At 38.7% G+C, this 15,949-nt stretch overlaps 1 pseudogene; it reads left to right on the top strand.

Annotated features, from left to right (window-relative positions):
- Positions 1–310: 310 nt before the first annotated feature.
- LOC149166762 (UBP1-associated protein 2C-like) lies at positions 311–11,202 on the top strand (annotated as a pseudogene).
- Positions 11,203–15,949: the final 4,747 nt, after the last annotated feature.

Raw genomic sequence — 15,949 nt, 5'->3', positions numbered from 1 at the left:
ACAAGAAGACAACAATCAACTCTGTATCTAACTTAGTTCACATATACCACACATTTGTTTGTAGGTTGCTTAATATAGATTTACAACTTTTTTCTAGGGTCTTACTCTGTCTCTAGGGTCTTACTTTGTCTCCAGGGTCTTACCCTGTTTCTTGCTCTTAAATCATAAGAGTTAGATCTTCTTTTTTACAGAACTGGTAACTAAAAAAGGGTCTACAAGATACTATCAACGACGAGGCCCAAGTCGAACCCATTCATACTCCTCTCTCACCCAAACGAAAACCTCCCTTGATAGCTACTCTCTCACTTTCTTTAAAGTCATGAGTGTCCTGCTACGCCCGGACCCGTAGAGCATTAGCCAAGAGCCTGACTGCATTGATTCTAGAAGACTTGCTATTTGCTTTGATAAAGCATTGCTCTCCTCCATATATTTAAATATATTTGTTGTCTTGGGGGTAATATATGTTTTGAAGACAAGTGAATGTAATGCATGTATATTTCCTCTCAGGCATTTGAACAGTATGGGGAGATTGAAGAAGGTGTTGTTATTATGGATAAGACATCAGGAAAGTCACGAGGATTTGGCTTTGTCACATTTAAGCATATGGATTCTGCCCAAAGGGAATTGAAGGAGCCTAGCAAGACTATTGATGTATGTATTTCCTTTGTCAGTCTTGTAAATTTTGTTTTTTTTTTTATGCTTTGTATTTGTCCACCGATATCTTATTGAATTTGAAGGATATTGTCATTAAAGGATTAAGCATGTTTATTTTCCCAGTTGCTTCTACTTTATCAATATTATATCCCATGAAGACTTTCCAGGCATCTTGACCATTGTTTTCACCAACATTATAGACATGCATGCATTTAAATTTGAATGTCTCCCTTCAGTACCTTTTGATGTTTATGATTTATTTCAAATAGAGCAATCATTGTTTCATTTGCAGGCATCTTCACCTAGGACATTGATACCTCCTTACAATTCTAAATTGTATTTATTGTGCCACTAATAATATCTTTATAGTTTTAATTGAATATGTATCAGGTAATATCACTGTTATTTCAAAAAACATTTCACTGGTGTTGGGGAGACAACAAAATTTAACTTACCACAAAACCCCAAACTTGTTTGAAGAAAAATGAAGCAATCCAACTATTAGATATTTTTTATTCGGATCATCCACAGTATTGTGTGCCTCTTGTCGACGTTTTGAATCCCAACAGGAATCCATCTTTAGGACAGAAGTGATAGATTGAAGGAGGAGCTTACCAACCAGAACACATAAATACCTAATGCATAAAAACAAAAATCGCCTAATTTTTAAAAACTAAACCTAAGCCTACATGAGACTAATCAAAAGATAAAAATATTTAATTTATTATATTAAATGTAGTTGTTTTATTAACAAGTAATATTTAATAATCATTTCTTTTAATTTTTATTATCAAATATCCAATATTTCTAAGTTTATTTCCTAAAGATTTTTACTTTAAGTGAAATTTACATCCTTAACCTAATTAATTTTATAAAACTTATTATTAAATTATTTTATGAAATATGTAATAAATTAATATATTTTTTAGTAAGAAACAATAAACCTATATTTCATAACTTGCCAAATGAAACACAGTTAGAGAGCTCCCGAAGGCGATCATGGTAGAACTAGGGTTTAGTGCAGGTTATTTCTTGGTTAACAGTCATGGTGGGACAGGTTTTCTTCTGTCACTGTGTTAGATTTCACAAGAGCACTGAGGTAGGTCTCCACACATCTCCGTAACCTTATGTTTCTTGCTGATTAGATGCAGGTTCACAAGGCAGACGGGGGTTTGGGTACCCAGAATACAGGTTTACTCACCGCGGTTTTTTTTACGACACACCAGTGCGATTTCCGGCCTCTTCGCAGCTTTGTTTAAGTTACACCTTACCTGCATACGGTTTATGAATGGATTAGTTTAACCTTTGATTACCCCTAGATCGTTTTTGGTCCCCCACTGACATTCCTTCAGGCAACTGTCAGCTTGATTTCTCGACAGTTATGGAGGCAAAAGACGTTTTCACCGCGGTTTCTACGGAACAGCTGCTGATATGGCCACAGGCCAGGTCAACAGTGGACGATTATCTAACTTTTGAGCAAGATCTGGCTACAGAGATTGAAGCCCTACCCTCACTCACTCCGCAGCACATACCCACTATTTCAATAGCTCCAGAAGCCACAGCCATACGAAAATTCGCGGGTCCTCAACTGCTTAGGGAACCCATATAGCAGGCGTTGTACGGGAGTGCGAAATACACATAGGCTCTTGGGCAGGGCTTAGGTTTGCTTCCTATGGGGAATGAGTTAAATAAACCCTCGGTAGGGTTCCATCTCGCATCAGACAGCAGGGCACCGGTTCTTACGACTCCACAAGACCTTGGAAACCCTCCACAGGGCAATTTCACGGACATTGACATCATCTCAAGGTACTTCGACAATCTAAAGGATAAAGTGCCTTTGACAGGGAAAGATAAGGCTGCACTAGTGGATGGCCCGGAGGATAGGACGGTGGCAACATTGAACAATAAACTAACCGAGACATCAAAAAGGAGGAAATGCCTCCCCTTGAGCAGCAACGAAATATTCTTAAAACTAGCTGAAGACACACCTTTCAATGAGGCAATGGACTCGACCGAAAAGGTTCTGGTTGGACATGTTAGGGGCAGACACTACAGCATTGAGAGGTTACAGGAGTGGACGATGGAAGTCTGGGGACACCATCTGTTGGAACCCCCTCATGTACAAACCTTTATGAAGGGTTGGTTTTCATTGCGCTTCAATAGCATTGCCCAAACCATGTGGGTCCTTACTACAATTTGGCACATTGACCAAGCACTTGTCCTCCTTCGGAGATGGACTCCATTATTCGACCCAGAGACAGAAAAGGTGGGGACTAGACCGGTTTGGGTACGTCTCCCGGGTCTCCCTGTACATTTCTGGATTGAGCAAATATTTAGACAGATTGGGGACACCATGGGTACGTACCTTACACATGATGAATCTTATATCACCTTAGGAAGAATGGCTTATGCCAGAATCTTAGTTCACATGGACCTCTTGGGAGGACTCTCTGAATACATCAATATACAATGGAGGGATGCGACACGGAGACAAATGCTGGAATATGAAGGGGTTCCCTTCAGATGTAGGCGCTACCACGAGGTGGGGCACCTTTTCAAAGATTGCCCACTGAACAAAGTGAATAGCAGGAAATCAGTGAGGAATTTTTCCCACGTTATGTCGGATCAGGATGCTCTATCTCATGGAGACCCTGCTAGAGATGAATTGCCTCGAGCCACTAAGGAATTTCATCGGATTTCTACTCCTCACTCTGGGGGAACAGGCACATTATCGAGCCCTGGTCAGCGTTCAGTGGAGCAGGCCCAGAACACTCTGAGGAAGCGTGGTCGACCGCCTCACCGTCCCCCTCCACCTGTTCCTGGCACTGCAGCGACGGCCTCGGGAGATTCCTTTTCTTCGGGTACGCTTTCCTATCACTTACCCACCACACAATGCTTTTCTGATATTCATAATACAATATCTGAACAGTTATTGAGTCTGGGCACTGATATCTCTCTAGATTCCCCTGTAACTAGTATATGTGCCATTAACCCTCCCCTCACCTCTTATACCCCCACTCCCCCCACATTGCTTTGTAACACCCCCCGCAGTCCTCGACTACATTGTCGGAGACCTCTGCCCCTCGATACATTACCCAGTCTCGTTCGAGGCTTTCGACTATGGACCAGGTTGGACTAGACATTCTCCACCCCCCTGGCTACCAAACCCTCCCAAGGTCGTCCTTCTGATTTCAAAATTGCACAAGCTCAAGCTAACGTTGACATTGCTTTGGGAAAGAAATCTACTATCACTGGGGTTCTTAGAGCAAGAACAACCCTGCGCGAACCCCCTCCATGAAGATCCTATCCTTCAATTGTAGAGGGCTTGCTAGGCCCGACAAAAAATTAGCACTCCATCGGCTACTCACTGCCGACCCATTGGATATCATTTTCCTTCAGGAGACCTTGGGACAATCCAGTGAAATTGCTCGAACCCTGGAACTTTCTCTGTCGAGTTGGAGATTTTCAGGATTGGATGCACATAATTGATCTGGTGGACTCACTTTGGGCATCAATTCTAGAACTATTAAAGAAATCAGGTGCTGGGGTGGGCAGGGTTTTATTGGGGTCTATGTACACTATGCTGAGTTGGGGATCCCCTTCAGAGTTGTCAATATTTATGGACCTTTCCTGAATCGCCCTGCCTTCTGGGACCACCTACTTGGTTTGGAACAATTCTCTGTTGGGAACCTAATTGTCGGTGGGGATCTAAATTTTTCTATAGGCTACGCTGGATCTTGGGTTTAGAGATCTCAAAAGGACTCTCTCTCAGACTACTTCTCAACTATTTTGGAACTTCACCACCTGATAGACATCCCAGTCGCAAAATTACAGGCCACTTGGAGGAATAATAGGGTGGGTGATAGTGGCCTTTCTAGGAGGTTGGATCGATTTCTGGTCAAGGAACAGGTTATGGATATGGGCCACAATATTAGACAATGGGTTGGGACTGGTGGGCTCTCTGATCACTTGCCAATTTACATGGAAATCGGATGAGGAAGGGACAGGCCGAAGGTTCCTTTTAAGTTCAGTTCTATCTGGCTTAAGGATGCTTCATATATCAGCAAGGTCACTGAATTTTGGAAAGCAAACCCACCAGGGGTTGGAGGCACAGCTTCAACCGAATTTATTAGCAACTTAACGGAGCTGAAGAAGTTTTCTAAAAATTGGGCCCATCAAAAAAGACTACAGGATGATCAATCATTGAAACTGATTGAGAATGAACTGCAGATATTTGAAAAAGAGCAAGGAGGACTTTACAGATCTGAGGAGCACAAGAATCACATCACGTCCCTCTGCTCAGCCCGTGGAAAGAACCTAAAAGAAAAGGAAGATAAATGGAGATTGAGAAGCAGAGCCATCTGGATTCAAGAAGGGGATGCAAATACTAAATTCTTTCATAAATTTGCAAATGGACAGAAAGTTGTCAACACTATTTGGCAAATGCAAGATGAACAGGGAAGGACAGCACATACTTTCCCCCAGCTTGCCTCTCTAGCAAACTCACACTTTAAGCGGACCTACAGTGACCCCGAGGAGATCAACTTAGCAGAAATTATCAGGGTTGCACAACTCTTCCAATATATGTGGAACAAGACGAGGAGGAGGAATTGATTCAGGAGGTCACTCTGGGGGAACTGGAGGATACATTAAAGTGGTTCAGCAAGGACAAAATACCTGGACCTGATGGATGGTCCATCGAATTTTACTTGGAAATTTTTGAGTTGATAGGACCAGATCTACTCAGAGTTGTGGAGGAGTCTCGGATTTCGGGATGGTTGGAAGTTGCCATCTCATCTACTTTCATTGCTCTAATCCCGAAGGTTGACAATCCATCCACCTTTGAAGAATTTCACCCTATTTCACTCTGTAACTGTTTGTATAATATTATATTCAAAATTATTGCAAACAGATGGAAGCCCATCTTATCTAAGCACATCCTGCCTGAACAATTTGTGTTCCTGAAGGATAGACAAATTCATGAAGCGATAGGAACGGCACAAGAGGTATTACACACTCTTCACGGCAAGAAAGGCAAAGGTATGATAATGAAGGTGGATTTATCTAAAGCTTTTGACTGGGTGAACTGGTTATATCTGAGAATGCTTCTTACCCACCTTGGTTTTCCTTTTATTTTCATCAAGTGGATAATGGGATGCATCACTAACATACCTTTCAGTGTTTTGGTCAACGGGAGTGCATCCCCTATCTTTTCATCGACCCGTGGCCTACGACAAGGGTGTCCTCTCTCCCCTCTGCTTTTCCTCTTGATAATGGAAGGCCTTGGATGGTTAATAACAGAAGAGGATCGGAGAGGCAAACTTTCTGGTATTAAGATTACAGATGATTGCACGCTCACACACCTTCTTTTTGTGGATGACGTGCTGATATTTCTCAATGGAAGTGTGGGGGATATAACATCGATCAGAGATATATTTTCCTTGTTTCAAAAGGCCAGTGGTATGATCATCAATGAAGGAAAATCTACATTGACAGTTGCAACCTGCACTCAGCACGAAATACATTATACACTCCACAGATTTAACTTTTCTTTGATTGCTCTAGAGGAGGGGCTGAAATATTTGGGATATAAGTTAAAGCCGATAGGATATAAGATTGCAGACTGGCCTTGGCTCATTGCTAAGTTGGAAAAGCAGCTAAATACTTGGTATTTAAGATTCCTATCTCGAGCAGGCCATTTGACACTCATCAAGAGTGTTCTGGAAGCGACCCCAGTCTATTGGATGTCACTTGCTTGGATTCCTAGGGGCATTCTGGCAAGAATACAAAATCTTTGTTGCAGATTCTTATGGAGGGGTAATCAGCTGGGAAGAATATTTGCTTGGGCTAAATGGGATGCACTCACACTTCCAAAAAATGGGGTGGCTGGGGACTCAAAAAGCTTGATGAATTTTCCTCAACCCTGGCTGCCAAACTTGGTTGGCAATTCGTTGCATTGGACAACCTATGGACAAGAGTGTCCTACTCGAAATATATCACCCCTGCTCATGTACTAGAATGGATTAGAAGACTCGCAAGGCTCTACATAGGTATTTCGATCATTTGGAAGGTTTTTCTGAAAAATTTGGATCCCATCCGCGTGGGCATCACTTGGAGAATTCATTCGGGAAACAGGGTTCGCATTGGTATTGACCCATGGATTGGCTACGGAAATATGCACAGATTACCTCCAGATCTCTTATTGCACCTAAGGGAGCAACAAATCACACACCTTGAACACATTGCTGATGAGAACAACACCTCTTTTCTTCAACAGGCTTGGAAATCCAATATTCAACTCAACATTCCTCCACCATGGCAGCAGCACTGGAGGAACTATATACAAGCCCTCCTAGAGGCTCATATCCGATTGACTAGGGGTGATGACGAGATCATCTGGGCACTGGCGAAATCAGGGAGATACACTCCAAAGGAGGGATACATTGTGCTGGCGGAACCTCAAAAGCCCCCCATACTACACAAGTGGTGGAAACACCTCTGGAAACTCAAGGCGCCTCCTAGATCTAGACTTTTAATGTGGTGCATTCTGCGAAATAGAATTCCAACGGGGGACAACCTGATGAAGCGATCCTTCTTTGGCCCACACTGGTGTCATTTCTGCAATAAGGAGGGTGAAACTGCTTCCCACATTTTCTTGAACTGCTTGGTCATTCGCCACTTATGGAACCTTGTATCATCGGCTATTCCTTCTATTTATACTTGGCATCCGAGCACCCTGGACGAGGCCTGGAAGAATTGGTATTCCTCTGTTACACCCCCCAAATTGAGGAACCTCCCTTTATTGTTCTGTTGGGCTGTCTGGATTGCCCATAATCAGCTCATTTTCCAACATTCCCTGCCTAGATGGACCATAATTGCAGCCTTGATCAAAGCATATTATTACCTCATCCCGGATGACTCGCCCATAACTAGAACCCGCATCATCACTCAGGAACTGATTGATCCCATCCGTCCCTGGCATATTTTGATGGGGCTGTGCATGGGGAAGGTTGTGGGGGGGGCTATTCTACACCTATCAGACAGGCACACTTACAGGATTTCCATGGGATTGAGAGGGGGCACAAATAACTTTGTTGAACTATCAGTAGCCTATTACATCATCTGATTTGCTACCGAGAAGAACTGCCATGCTCTACAACTATTTGGTGACTCTATGATTGTCTGCGACTGGTTAAATAAGTGTTCCTATTGCTGGTCTTTTTCATTAAGACACATTCTTGATGAAGCTTTAAGATTGATCTCCAATTTTGATTTCTTTTCATGTAATCACATCTACAGGGAGCGGAACACAGAGGCTGACCGTCTTTCCAAAGAAGGCAAAAACCGGGAGAAGGGCATCTGATTGATCATTGAGCAGATAGATGGAGTTAGCTACCAGTACTATCACGGACCCTTTATGGACATTATGGTCTAATTTTTGGACAGTTATTTCAGATATTGTACATATATATTTTGTTATTTATGAACTGATATGAGGCCAATATGACTGGATCTGCACTTATTTTTGGTATTATCTCCCTGTGTGGACCAAGATAATATATACATGATTGTTTATGTTTTATTTTTTGGACTCCTCCCTGACTTTGTTGGGGTACTACCCTGATGACCTTGGTAGTTGGCTTTGATATTTCATCGTATCTGTTTTATGTTGATAGAAATATTAGAATATGCATATGCATCTACAAAATGTAATTTCTTTCTCTAATGAAATTATGAATTTTTCCATGGAAAAAAAAAAAAAAAAACAATAAATTAATAAATTTTGATTTTAATTATTAGTAAATTAATATTGATAAAATTTTATTAAAAGTGAAAAATTAATTAATTTATAAGTAATATTAATAATAAATGACTAACAACGATTTATTTATTTACATTATATTAATTTTATAATGAAATATATAACTATTAGAATTATTATGTTAAATTAATATTAATGTCTACTAGTAATAATAAGAGAGTCTTAATTTTTTATAAATAGAATTAATTTTTATTTATTATAAATAAAATAATAATGATTATAACTAATAAATAATAATATTATTATTAATTAATTAATAATTATTTAGTTAATAATGATTATGAATACATATTATAAATAAATAATAAACTATTTATTTATTAATAATTAATACTTAATTGTTGATGAGTTTGTTACAATTTTTAAAAAAAATTAAAAATTTCTTATAAGAGGTAATTTTTAATTATTAATTAAATCCACTTATTAATGTTTATAAGTATTTATTTATTTATTTATTTATGTTTCATAAATAATTAGAGAGTTAGGTTAGAAAAGAGGGTTCATACCTAGAGTACTATACCTTAGAAGACCTGGAAGTGCTGATATGCCTAATCACTAGAAACCAATTTCCACTTATCTCATTCCCACCATCCCTATTGAGGTTATTTAGACATTTCCTAATCTCAAGCGCCTCTCTGATTTTCCTTTTTTGATAATGATCTTCCCTAGCGATAATCTTGGTGCTCTCAAGACAAACATGATGCTTGGTTTTTTAGGAGTGCTCTGCAAGTGCTGAAGTGTGTGATCTCCCATTCTTGATATCTGCTCCATGTTCTTTAAGTCTAGTTTTTAAGGAACGCCCTGTCTCTCCAATATAAATTTTGCCACAAGAACAATCAATCTTATAAACTCCCTTGAGTTGTTTCTGATCGATGCTATCCTTGACAAATCTCATCTTCTGCTTAATTGTTCCACAAGTCGTAAATTGAGTGAATATGTCCTCCTTTCTTAGAACCTTGGCGATTTTATCTGTAACTTTTTGAATGAATGGAAGATAAATTGTCCCGCAATTTTCTTTAGGGTCCCTAGAGAGGACCTTCCTTCAACCCTTTTTATAGCTTTCTTAATATATTTTTCCTTGTATCCTATATCTTTAAAGACAGAGGTTAAGTGCTTAATCTCCTCATCAAGGTGATCGACGTCGGAGATTCTGAGGGCTCTAACAGCAAGAGTGTTAAGGACCCCAAATTTTTGGGATGGATGATGGTACGAATCAGCATGAAGGTAGCTCTCAGTGTGGGTTTTCTTCCTAAAGACTTGGTGTCCCAAAGTACCATCCTCCTTTTTGATCACGAGGACATCTAAGAATGGAATTTTACCTTTTTCTTCAAGCTCCATAGTAAACTTAATTTCTGAAGAGATAGAGTTAAGGTGATTAAAAAACTTCTCAAGCTCCATCCTACCATGGGTCCATTTTAAGTTAGTGTCGTCAACAAATCTTTTCCACCATGTTGGTTTCAAGGGATAAGAGTCAAGAGCCTTTTTCTCAAAATACTCCATGTATAAATTGGCGACTATTGGTGAGAGGGGGGAACCCATTGCGACCCCAGATATCTTCTCATAATAACTGCCTTGGAAACTGAAGAAAGTGGAACGCAAAAAGATTTTTGTTGCTAAAAGTGGTATTCCATTTATATATTACAGTTTTCTCTGAGTCTTGAGACTTCTCAAATTCTATGGTACTCCATTTTTACATAGGGCAGAAGATAGATCATCAAACAACTCTGATTCATTATTTAACACCTATTTTTGGTAATTTTTATATCCATTGTTGTTTATTTTACAGGGGAGAATTACTGTAAGCAATCTGGCTGGAAGTGGCGAGCATAGGTCCTAGTCAAAGTGCAAATTAGGCTCAAAGAAAACTTTACATTAGTGTTCTTTCATATGACATAGCCAATGATAAGCTTCTAGAAGTTTTTTCCAAATATGGAGAGATAGAAGAAGGTTCAGTTGCATATGATAAGAATACCAAAAAGTCCAGGTTACAAATCTAATATACATCGTTTGCTTTATGATGGGCAATTTAACATGCTTCTGTTGTTAGATATTTATGCATGTTTTTCCAAGTCCTAGATCGTTTGGTTGTATTTGTCTTGGTTAATGGTATGTATTTGTCACCAGCAGGGTATTTGCATTTGTGACTTTTAAGACTGTCGAGGCTACAAAGCAGGCTCTTAAGGAATCGAACAAAATCATTGATGTAAGTGATAGCTAGTAATGGATAATGTTGGTCATATTAGTTGAAGGGAAGTTGTTGATCTAGACACCTATGTTTTGTGATTGGCATGCAGGGAAGGACTGTTACTGTGAAACTTGTAGCTGATGGTCAAAAGGAGAAGCTATCATCACAACCTGCAATATCTCCCCAAATGAAGACAACTTATGGAACAAACTATCCAAGCCTGAACTCATATCATAAGCCAGGTCTACAGGTACTAACCTCTGCACCACCACCAATTGGTTTCTCAGCATATCCATCAGGTCTTTCAGCATATGCATCTCAGCCTCCATATGTAACACAACCTACATATGGAGGAATTTCATCTGCTTCTCAATATGGTGTTCTAAGCTCCACAACACCATACAGCTCAAACCAGTATGCAAAATATGCAACATCCCTCCAAGATCCACGACTGGTTCCATCAGGATTGCACACAACAAGTGGTGGAGAAGGTCCTGGTCCAGGCTACCCATATTATGGTTCAACTGGAACTGGATTTTAATAAACCAATTTTTTTTATTGAGAAATATGTTCATCAAATTAATGGCAGTTAGTTTGAGATTCTACCTGCATTAACAATTGAACTGGACTGTGAAGTAATACCACTGGAATCCACTTGATAGTAGTCTACTCACTATTTTAAATGTCCACTAGGTTGTTGCGACCTTTGATGAATGTGAAGTTACACATTGTTTGAGCTCAATTTTCTAAAATTCTATTGCAGGAAGAAGAAATTCGTTATCATATATGTTATCAGTGGAGTTTTCCAACCAATGTACACTCACTGAGAAGTTTTGTTTTTATTTGAATGTAAGTTGGTGGCATGCTATGATCTGAAATAACTAGTTAAAAAATTATGTTTATTTTCTTGTAGACGTGTTGGAAAATATTGTGTTTGCTTTGATAAAGCATTGCTCTCCTCCATATATTTAAATATATTTGTTGTCTTGGGGGTAATATATGTTTTGAAGCCAAGTGAATGTAATGCATGTATAGCAATGTGGGGAATTAATGTTTAGAAACAACATAGAAATGAAGTTTGGTGTTAATGTGGGGAAGAGATGTTTAGAAACAACATGTAATTTTAGTTTGGTGATAATGTGGGGAAGAAATGTATAGAAACAACATGTAATTGAAGTTTCGTGGTACTAAACTGGAGTAGAACCAAGTGGGCTCTAAATCACTTTGCTTTTATGTAAGCTTCCTTTTTATCAACAAATAAACAATGTATGTATGAAAGTAGTTGTAATGAGTTTTGTCCATTATTTAGATCCCTTTACCTCAACAATTTAAAGTAATACAATACTTCATTATATTTGAGTGTTTGTAGTTAGAAATTGTGTGGCTACGGGTGGAGGATAGGGCTTATGTAATACAATACAACTATTCTAAAGAAAAGAACTTTGATTTTTTATTCTAAGTTTTCTTGGAAGTCTAAGTTATTACAATGCACTTCAATATTGTTCTATTAGTTTATTTACTAAGCGTGAACTAGAATATCTGACCCGAAGTTAAATTCATTGCTATAGCATATTATTATAGAAACATATAGGAAATCATCTACCTATATTTAAATAAAGTATCCACTCATTTGAACATTGAACTGACAGACTCTTTCTACACTTAAAATTTAAGATAATTATCTTTTCATTTTCTTAATTCATTCTTGCATTATCCATTACATTGTGAATTAAGGTGATATGAGGTTAATTTGTTATGAAATGTTTTATTTAAATCATTTACTTATAAAGGTTCCATAATATTAATGAAGAGCATTTTCATAACATTACCTTCACTTTAAACATATCCTTCACTTTGAACATTACCTTCATTTTCAATTGGAATATCTGACCCGAAGTTAAATTCATTGTTATAGCATATTATTATAGAAACATATAGGAAATCATCTACCTATATTTAAATGAAGTATCCACTCAATTGAACATTGAATTGACAGACTTTTTATACACTTAAAATTTAAGATATTTATCTTTTCATTTTCTTAATTTGTTCTTGCATTATCCATTACATTGTGAATTAAGGTGATATGAGATTAATTTGTTATGAAATGTTTTCTTTAAATCATTTACTTATAAATAGAAAAGACTTTTAATGTGATAAATAGAAAAGTCTTTTAATGTGTGGTTTTATATGGTTGCATGTCAAGATATTTTAGGCAAGTCACTAGTTGGAAAAGGATAAATACCCTTCACCAGGTTCATTGTAAGCATCATGTTTTGTGTGATAAATAGAAGAGTCGCAGCTCGTGTGTTTTGTGTGTGAATTCATGCTTTGTCTCCTCCACCTTTCCAACAAATTGGTATCAAAGCAAGGTTTCACAAGTAAAAAAAAAAACGTTGAGTGTCGCTGCAGTGTGCATAGTCACAATTCATTTATAACCCAGTATAGCTCTTCATTTCCATCTCCCAAGTAATAAGGAAGTTATATTTGAAATCTTTTTGTAGTTTCTTTTTTAATTGATAATTTAAAAACAAAAAGAAAGTTATATTTGAAATTTTTTTGTAGTTTCTTTTTTAATTGATAATTTAAAAACAATAAGAAAGCTATTTTGAAATTTTTTTGTAGTTTCTTTTTTAATTGATAATTTAAAAACAATAAGAGTATTGGCCTTTTTTCTATTTGATATTTATTTGAAATCATTTTAAAATAGATTTATATATAATGTTAATATTGCTTAATTATTGTAAAAAGTATTTGAAGAAAATGAATATTTTCCTTATTAAAAATTAACAATTTTATCAATTTAAATTACTTTACTTATATTATTGAATAACAAATTTATATATATATATATAAAAGGTTTAAAAACATTAATATAATACATAAACATAATAGTATGTTTTTAAAAATTAAATAATCAATAATTAAATATTAATGGAATAGATAAATAATAATAATAATAAAGTATTGGCAATGTTAAATATTTTGTTTTTGTAAGCTTGGTAGATCTTTCCATTTTCATTAATAAATAAACAAGTTACAACCACTTTAAACTAGTTAGGTGATCTCAACTTGCCCAGCGGAAACCAAGGGCCACCTAACCACATGATAAGCCATTTAGTAACAAAAAGTGATAAGTCTTTCTACCCAAGCTATATAAGTTTGTATATCATATCCTTATCCATATTATATTTGCCTATAAACATATACAACTTCAAACTGAAAATTAAACGCTATCCACATATGAGCTAGTCAAAAATTAAAAACCATCTATCATCCTATTCATCTTGCTCAGCAGAAGTGGATTCGACCAGAGTCGGGGCCTTGGCCTTAGAACCAGGCAGCACTGATTGTGAGAGAAGACATGGGAAGTGACCCTCGATGCGACCGAGGCATCCATCCTGTTTTTGCATTTGGAATTCCTGCACCATCGCTCGTTAGTCCTATCCTCCATATCTATATCTGTCGCACTCCCCTAACGGTTCAGGTCCGCTGCCCATTCTTCGATCAGTCTCCTAATTTCTTCACTGGTCCCTTCATAGTATGCATTGACAGCTTCATTAATGAGGTTGGCGACTGGCTTACAACCTCTTCTTCCACCTGAGGAACTAGGTTGTTCATCCTGCTCAGCCGCTCAAGGCCTACTTCCATGGCCTCTTGCCTTCACTGCCCTTGCCATCACAATTCGGTCCCGGTACTTGGTGAGAAAATGGGTGTTTCCAGATCCCTGTACAGGGAGGGGTTCGAGCCCAAAATCCCTTCGCTCCCAAGTGAGCCTACCTCCCCACGCACCCGCCATGGGAGAAAGAAACTGTAATTGCCTTAATATTAAACTTTGGCTCTCCGCCACTCGCATTCCCTGCCTCCCATCGAGGTCCTCCAACCCACCCAGGAATTCAATTTCTTTACCCCCAGGCCCATTTGCATAACAACCAGAAACAGAAATTAAGAGCCCATCATAGCCAGCTCCAAACACATTATGATAATTCCCAAACCCAGGGCGGTGCAACACCACAAATGCGACCCCACGAAAGCTTTTACACAGGCCATGGGTGCGAAGCCAAGCAATCCAACCAGCCAAGTCGTTACCATGTCGATTCCACCAGTTATGCAGGGATGCAGGTTTCCTTTCAACCCCATAAAAAATAGTAAAGCAGACCCTATATGTAGAGTTGAAGGCGACCCAACCCCAAACCCCAAGGTCTTCGAACCAGGCCATACAACAACATTCCCCAGGGTTGACACCACTGTCCCATATCCAAAATAACCCCATTCGGGGGAGGATAATTTCATAGAAAATCGACACAAAGGCTATACTCGTTAGGATAACATAATGATGCCAATCTACTGAATCTAGGGGCTTCCACCACCTCAATTTACTCCCACCCACAGACAATTCAACCCCATGCAAAACCCAATCCCAAAACCAGACACTCGGATGCATGGAGGAGGGGGAGAATAAATAATTTGCATACCAAGTTACCCTCGCCTGTAGCTAAAGAGTCCACCGCCTCTTCTGGAGCCATTGCGCTTCTCTTTCTACGAAATCCCTCGTCCACACTACAATCTCTTGGGCACTAAGACAACCTACAAACCTCTTGGAGCACTTGCCGCCAAATTCAAACCTTAACATACTAACTCTGCCACCTTCCATTGTTGTATTAACCTTACGCATGCAGGGAGCCACAACACCCATCGCCTCGAGCGTGTGGGGGGTGGTGGGTGTGTACCTCGACGTACTTTGCATTCATTCAGACTTGATGGGGTTGCCCTTCGTCTCGCACCCCAATCGGGGGTCTGGTCAGGTGTTTGGAGGCACTGAGATCTGTGTCTCCTATCTTGCTCTAGGATCACTTCCAAGGGCCTGAACCTCCCATCCATGGGTTGAGGCAGCCAAGTTATCTCAAGGGGGTCATTTTGGTGAGCACACCCCCAATTTGCAAGGAAGTCTGAGGGTCTATTCCCCTCTCTCCTTACATGGTTGGTGATAATATAGTCATAATTATGTATAAAATCTCCTATCTCTTGGACTAATCTTGTAGTTCTCCAGCTATGGCTGAGCTTGTCCCATTTAGCTCCCTAGCTCAGTTTTTTAACCGCGTTGATTACTAACTTGGAGTCTCCTTCCACTACAATATTCTTGTATCCCAATTTGATAGCTTTGTGAAGGCCTTGTCGAACAACAACAAATTTGGCTTCATTATTACTCACATATCCACAGTGGTCGGTGTAGATTAGGCAAGTATGTGTCTCGGAGTCTAATGCTTTGGTTATCTCAATCCATTCTT

Source organism: Pinus tabuliformis, chromosome 5_1 (genome assembly GCF_031772625.1).
Source record: "Pinus tabuliformis cultivar Carrire ecotype Pingquan chromosome 5_1, CPIR1, whole genome shotgun sequence".
Classification (NCBI taxonomy): Eukaryota; Viridiplantae; Streptophyta; class Pinopsida; order Pinales; family Pinaceae; genus Pinus; species Pinus tabuliformis.
Note: the sequence above shows the minus strand (reverse complement) of the source record. Positions and strands in the feature narration are given on the sequence as shown.